The sequence below is a fragment of the Mastigoproctus giganteus genome, chromosome 13, assembly GCF_048544385.1.
Source record: "Mastigoproctus giganteus isolate SK-2022 chromosome 13, ASM4854438v1, whole genome shotgun sequence".
Lineage (NCBI taxonomy): Eukaryota > Metazoa > Arthropoda > Arachnida > Uropygi > Thelyphonidae > Mastigoproctus > Mastigoproctus giganteus.
In genome coordinates this window covers 118,228,088-118,235,110 of record NC_143587.1, presented here as the reverse complement: position 1 = coordinate 118,235,110, position 7,023 = coordinate 118,228,088, and the positions used below count along the sequence as shown (strand labels likewise).

General features: G+C 37.6%; 1 protein-coding gene across 9 annotated transcripts in view; it reads left to right on the top strand.

The window, feature by feature from the left end:
* Positions 1–2,082: 2,082 nt before the first annotated feature.
* The window catches only part of LOC150076391 (protein tweety-like), a 291,082-nt gene continuing 286,141 nt past the window's right edge, over positions 2,083–7,023 (top strand). For all 9 annotated transcript variants that reach the window (XR_016547803.1, XR_016547802.1, XM_090387163.1 and 6 more), the window contains exon 1: positions 2,083–2,319. The gene's annotated coding sequence lies outside the window, so the exon portion shown is untranslated. The remainder of the gene's footprint in view (positions 2,320–7,023) is intronic.

The window sequence follows — 7,023 nt, the reverse complement described above, 5'->3', positions numbered from 1 at the left end:
CAGAATTATCTAGATTCTCTGTTCTAGCTTCATGTTCTTAAGCTCTGCCTTATTCGAAATCCCTGATGAAGTCATTCATCTCACTTTCTGTGATCTTATGTGGTTCGAGAGGGATAATGGTTTGGACCAAATGGTGGATTGCCTGACGTAGGTGGCTCCTGTACTTCTTCGTGTATATCAAGTTGATATTCATCAGTGTCAAATGATGATATTCATCATCATTTTCATCCGAGTGTACAGAAAAACGGTCGGGTTGTTCAGGAATAGCTAGTACTTCACCATGAGCACGGCACGAATTGCAGACGATATATTTGGGTACGTCACTGTCCACTTTTTTTTCATTTTTTCCCTTTTCTAATAGGAGTCACCATACAGAAATAACAGTCTCTGACTTGATTTTTTGGCGCCCTTCATATCATGGGCACTGTGAAGGCATAAAGCCTCCCTTTCGATTCACTCATGCGTTGAGTTTTGATGAACTGGTAGTGCAGTAACTGTGTGGAGCCCAGTTCTTGTCCTGGTCACCTACTTTAAATCCAAAATACAAGAAGAAGATCCTTTTTTATGGCTCGAGTTAAGGAACGCTTTCTTGAAGCTAACGCGACACCTCCACATACCCAATTGCGGGGCATATTAATTTTATACCACACAAATACTGCGCAAAAGTAGGAATTTCACAAAGATCAACCGTTAAACGAGAAGAAATCACCAATACCTAGCTGTGTTCGGGGATTACCAACAGAGTTGAAGATGCATTTGAGGCGACAGCAACTTATCACGTGTTGCAGAGCGAGGCGACAGTTGCCGATCACGTGATAAGGGCACATTGGTACTGAAACTGCGGTGTTGCTATGGGTTTTGCTGAGAGCTATAGTTTATAATGTAGAGTAACTCTATCTTCGCGCGTAGCACAGTGGTATCGTCGCCGTTTCCCCACACCGGGTGGAAAAGGCCCCGGTTCGAATCCCTTCAATGACGCGAGGAATTTTAATGGGCCCTTTTCACTCCTTGGCTGAGTTAGTCTGTCTCAGTCGTAGATAGCAAGATTTTTTCCCCCAGAAACTCGGTTTTTTTCGTCCAGCAAAACAGGCAAATCGACCAGAGAACACACGAAATTTACAGACATAATACATATACGGGCATATGTAAGAAATTATGGGTGGGCCTAATATAATAATTTTAAATTTTAATTTTTGTAGAGTATCTCTGTAATATGAGACTCCAACTGTAATTTGAAAACAAGAGCCAATCAACATAATTTTAATCTGAGTTTCCTGTTCAGCCGCATAAAATTAGGCAAGGATTAGGTAACATTTTACGTGGTGACCAGTGTTATCAACATATCATAGTTTATTTATATTTCTTCAAACCATTTTAACCCCCTTTCAGCTCTTCAGTTTCTCTATATATCATTTCTCTGTACAGGTTGTTATTATTCAATATTTGTATGATTTCTGAATATAAATCATCATTGCAATCACCAAAACATCTGGTGAGTATGGGCTTGACACACCCAGGTTCCCGAGGCTCTCTCTCTCTCTCTCTCTCTCTCTCTCTCTCTCTCTCTCTCAGGGTAACTCAAGAATTACCCCAGGGGCTCACATCTGGTGAGTATGGGCTTGGCACACCCAGGGTCCTGAGCTGGATATCATCATTCTTCTCTTTCTTGGTGATTCCCTTCCCCCTCTCTCTCTCTCTCTCCGGGTGGTTCAGAAATTTTTTTGGCTGGTGCAGCATAAGCCTCAGGCTTCCTTGCACCATATGGCTAATAATAATAATAATAATAATAATAATGATTTTTTTTTGGCTAGTGCATTATAAGCCTCAAGCTTCCTTGCACCATATAGCTAATAATAATAATAAAATCAAATTGATTCATTAACTGGGGCATTCGATTGGATACTAACGACCGAACCCGATCCTCCGCCCGTTGGTTCAGCACTTCTACACTACCCTGTCATGTAACCATATATTGTAAGCGTGTACAGCGTTCTATTATCATGTTTGCTGATCGAAGTGAATGTGGTATCGAGGTTATTCATATATACTTGAAATTAGTAATTTAATGTAAGTGCGGGTGACTGGAGGAAGTAGTACGGTGGTTTTAATGGTCATATGATGAGTTATTTGATGTTTGAAGTTTAATTTACACTGTATTAATTTATGTAAGTGGCGGTATATTACTATTACTGTGCTTTGAATTTTGTCTCTTGCCTTCTGATATTCATGGGGAAAAATAACAATGTAAAAAGTTTTGGTAAACAGTTCTGTGAGGATGTCTTTTAATTATATAAGCACAAAATCAGTTTATACTAACAAGTAAGTCTTTTGATAGGTAGGAAAAGTTTGTAATGTCTTAAGTATTCTTTTTAAATGAAATTATCAATAATAGACAAGTGTTGTGTAAGCTTGATTGTAATAAGGTGCATATATATAAAACGAATAGTATCATGTTTTTAAATTCTGATAAATATTGTTCATCAAATTAGATATCGTATTTTTGAAAGCAGGTTTTGTGCATTTAAAATCTCTTTTCTGGTGGTGGTGGTGGTGGTGGGGGGGGGGTATTTTGATTAGTGCCAATCGAAGTTGAATATGACAACCTGTAGCAACTTGAGGTTTTGATTCACCATGTCGTGCTGTTTTATTAAGAAAATTAGTTAGTAGTGTTACTTTTCAGCTTCCTTATCTGTGTAGCTCTTTTCATAGCATAAAGCGAATGAGTAATATGATACGTCAGTTACCTACATACTCATTCTGTTTTTGGAAGAATTTCTCCATTTGTTTACAAACAATTGGGTATTTCCACTTTGCAGGCACATACAGACGTTGTGTGCGTGTAATATATGAGAATTGAAATTTCTCATATATTACGAAAAACGAGAACACACGATCCATTAATGATTTTTGCCCTTTTTTTAGTGCGCGGTTTTGGGGGAGGGGGGGGTGTGATAAGAGAGAGAGAGAGAGCCGTTTATGGTTTTATACTTCTGAAGGCAGCTTTTTTTTTTTTTTTTTTCACTGTTCAGATTATTGATGGTGAAGCCAATGCATTAAGTATAATTCTATATTTGTACATTGCAGTTTGACATAGCTGCTTCCTGTAGGACTTGTCTTTATTTCATGACCGTGTGATGGTGGCTTGGGTATCATGGCTGGTTTTCAAGAGACCTACCCACCTTTTGCTTTAATTAAGTTATAATCATTTAATGACGTTTAATGGTCTGTTTCCCCTCTTCTTTATTGAGACCTGAATACCTCATGTTTACTATGCAGACCTGAAATTATGAAAAAGGCCATATGGTCCAGTTTGGGCTAGATTCAGTTGGTTTAAATCCAAATAGCATGCAGTACTGAAAATAATCCTGTGAAATGAATGATGATAACATTGCATAAAAATTGACATTCCCTCTCCACCTTTGAGAATGAGAAATGCAGTTTTGCACGTAGGTTTTGCTGAGATAAAGTATGCACTCAGTAAGGTCATGCACATTGTGAAATCAGCTCATATGCTGCCACAAAAAATGCACAACCTATTGTTAACTGTTGCATTTGTATGTTAAATGAAGTTGTGAATTCTTTTAGTTCCACAGAGTATAAATAGAAATTTTTTGCTAGCAAAAGCACTTCATAAACAGATGTAGTTGACAAGGTATTCCCTGTTTACCAGTTACTGCTTTAAGTTCATTTCTTTGTTGAGTAATCTTTTTATTGCAGGATTTGCTGTATGTAGGGCTGTAATTAGTGTACTGCTTTGGAGCCCTCTGTAACAGTATAGTGTGGCAGCTGGCAACAGTTATGGTGGATCAGATTAAGAGTAATAGAAGCAAGAAAGGTCAACTGTTTCAAGCATACTATTTGAAATATTGTTCATAGATGCTCAGAGACGACCTTCCTTGAAACAATGTGGTTAATTGATCAAGTGTATGAAAATAGTCGGACCTCTATAAAACGAAATAAATCGTTCCCTTGAAAAAATTTGTTAAACAGAAATTTCATTATAAAGAAATATGACCTTTTTGGCAATGAAAAATACTGTAAATTAGAAATAAATTAAGAAATGACTACTTACATTATGCACATGATATATTAATGTCTTTTAAGAATTGTGTCGTAAAATATTGGTGTTTTTTTCTTTGTTGTATGTTGGATTCTACTGTACACCATTCATAAAAATGTTAAACACTCAAATATAGTACATTTTCTTCCCACTGAAGGTCTCAATGCAAATTTTCAAATACTGCCAACATTTCTTGTTTGGAAGGTTTAATGTTGCCCTCATTTTCATCCAACTCGTCGATATTGTTTAGTTCTTAAAATACGCTCCAAAATGTTGGCCACTCAGATATTCAGCTACTATGACATCATTATCAACTTCTAAAAATTTGTCAAGAACAATTTCTCCACTAATTACACCTCCCTCTTCCCAAAATTGCTCAATGTCTTGTAGTAGTTCATCCCTCTCATTGCTGTTAATTAGGATTTTAGTATTTGCTAAAACACTTAATGCTATAGGTTGGTTGGTTTCTATTCTCAGTATAATTTTTTTCAGTATGCACCCTTGGTAGTGCATTTTCAGATTCGTGATAATGCCTTAGTCCATTGGCTACTGCAGTTTAGACGAGATATTGGGGGGGAAGAAAACAAGCTTCACATTTGTTTTGAGACTTTTAAATCTTGAAATTACTGAATGAAAGTTGGCAGGGCAGTTGTCGACAATCACTGCAACTTTTCTGTTTTCCTGTATCATCTCATTACCAGCCATATTTGCACCAACCAAAACTAATTCTCTCCTTACTAATTTTACCATCTAGACATTTATCACCTTGAAATGTCAGTGTCTTGTTTGGCAAACATTTAAAAAATAGACCGGTTTCATCAACATTGAATATGTCTTTGGGCTCATAGTTCTCCATAATTTTTTCAAAACTTTTCTTTCCAATGGGTATAGTCTTCTTCGATTGTAACTCCACTCTTATTAGAAATAACTTTTTCTAGTAAGCCATCGCGCTCTTTAAATTTATCCAGCCAACCAGAATTGATTTGAACGTTTTATGACCCAGAAAAGATGCATACTCCGTAGCCTTTTCTTTCATTAATGTCCCTGATATTGGCACGTTTTGATCTGGAATAAACTTCATCCACTTAAAAACTTCTCCATCTACACCTTCACACAGGCATAATTTTGCACTCTTCCGACTGGGTTCCGGTCGGAACTGTTCCCTCAAACAGTTTGAGAATCGAAACATGGTTTTTCAGTTGACATCCTACTGGCAGAGATACTAAATTTTAAAGCAATTTCTTTTTTTTTTTAATTCCCTGATCTACACTATTAAGCACTTCCACTTTTTCACACTACACTCAAGCATTTCCTCTTAGACACTGTATGGTTACTGGGTTACAAAAAAAAAACTGATTTAGGGACCACTTTTACCTACTAAGTAAACAGAGACAGGTGAAAGTGTGGATGACTCATTTCTTCAAAACAACAGATGAATTTTCAGGATAATGGAAAATCACTCTCTCCTAATTCTCTAATAGGATGCTTACAGCAAAAAACAGGTTGACAAGAGCCAATGTCCACGTTGGGAATATGCCTTATTCATTTGACCAGCGTGACTTCTCGGTACAGTGGTGCATAGGTTTTGCTTCTTTTTAGCCATTGCTGACCCACTGCTGGGCAAAGGCCTCTTCTAAAACCTTTCATCTTTTTATATCCCGCACCGGCCCCTCCATAGCCAGTTGGGCAGGAGCAGCAGTGCATAGCACACGCTTCTTGATTAGACCGGGGTTCGAGCCCATGACCACCAAATACGGAGGACGTGGAAAGATCAGGGAATGACCACCGCATATCCCCGGAGCAATATGGCCTTAGTTGCTAATGCTCCTAAAAAAAAAAAAACTATTCCGCACCATGGTTGGTGAGTTTCCTCCTGCAGGGTTTAACTGGCACCACTAAATTGTAAATGTTTTAGCTCTTAATTCATGCTTTCTACAGCATCAGCTTTATTGTCCAAAGGCCAGAGGTGCGAACAATGCTTACCCAGGTCTCTCGAAATCAGTTCACTATATGGAAATTTTCTTCATTATACGGAAACTATTTTCAGTGTAATGACCAAGGGGAATTCAAATAAGTTTGCTACGTAGAAAAAATTTGTCATAGAAAAATTTGCTATAAGAAAGTTCGTTAAAGAGAGGTCCATTTGTAAATATATTTAAAATGTTAGGATGTATTTCTCCCGTAAAACATTTATGTATATAAAGATTGCGAGATTTTTCTAGCTGGGGAAGCCTCTAAATGGAATGGAATATTTCATCCTGATTTTGCTAGTGGGTTGCCTGTTGTCAGACACCAGTATGGTGGACAGCATAGTTTTCACCTTCTAGCAACTGGAATTGGAAACTTTTTTTTTTTTACTATGGATCAGTCTTCCGACTGGGATATGTGAGAATAGTCTTAAAGAATATTTTCTTTCATGACAGTAGAGTAGTTTGTCACTCACTTAGAGAAGTCTGTTTGATTCCTGTTTGATTCCTTCATTTATGGCTGTAGTTATCAGATCTTAGATGAAGGGTGTCGGGTTCCTTCATGTGGGTTAATCCTGGTTTTTCCAGCCAATACAACACACAGATCAGCCTGTGAACCAGGGCCATGCTGAGGGTGAGGCGAGCGAGACTCTTGCCTCAGATTAAGAGCTGAAAGGGGCGCCAAAAGAAAGATTAAATAATTGCCAATGTTTTTAATTTTATGTTTTGATTATTCCAATCTGTTTATTATCTTGCTTTTGCAAGACGAAAATCTTTGCACCACTGTACCGGCATGGCCCTGCTGTGAACACACACACACACACACACACACACACACACACACACACACACACACACACTTGTATAGATATAATACACACTGGTGTAACATACTAATTACTGTTAAATAACTAATTATTTAACAAGTACAGGTCACTGTTGAAAAAAAGCCGTGAATTAGGGTTGAATTTGAAAGTGTCTGCAATTCTGCCCAGG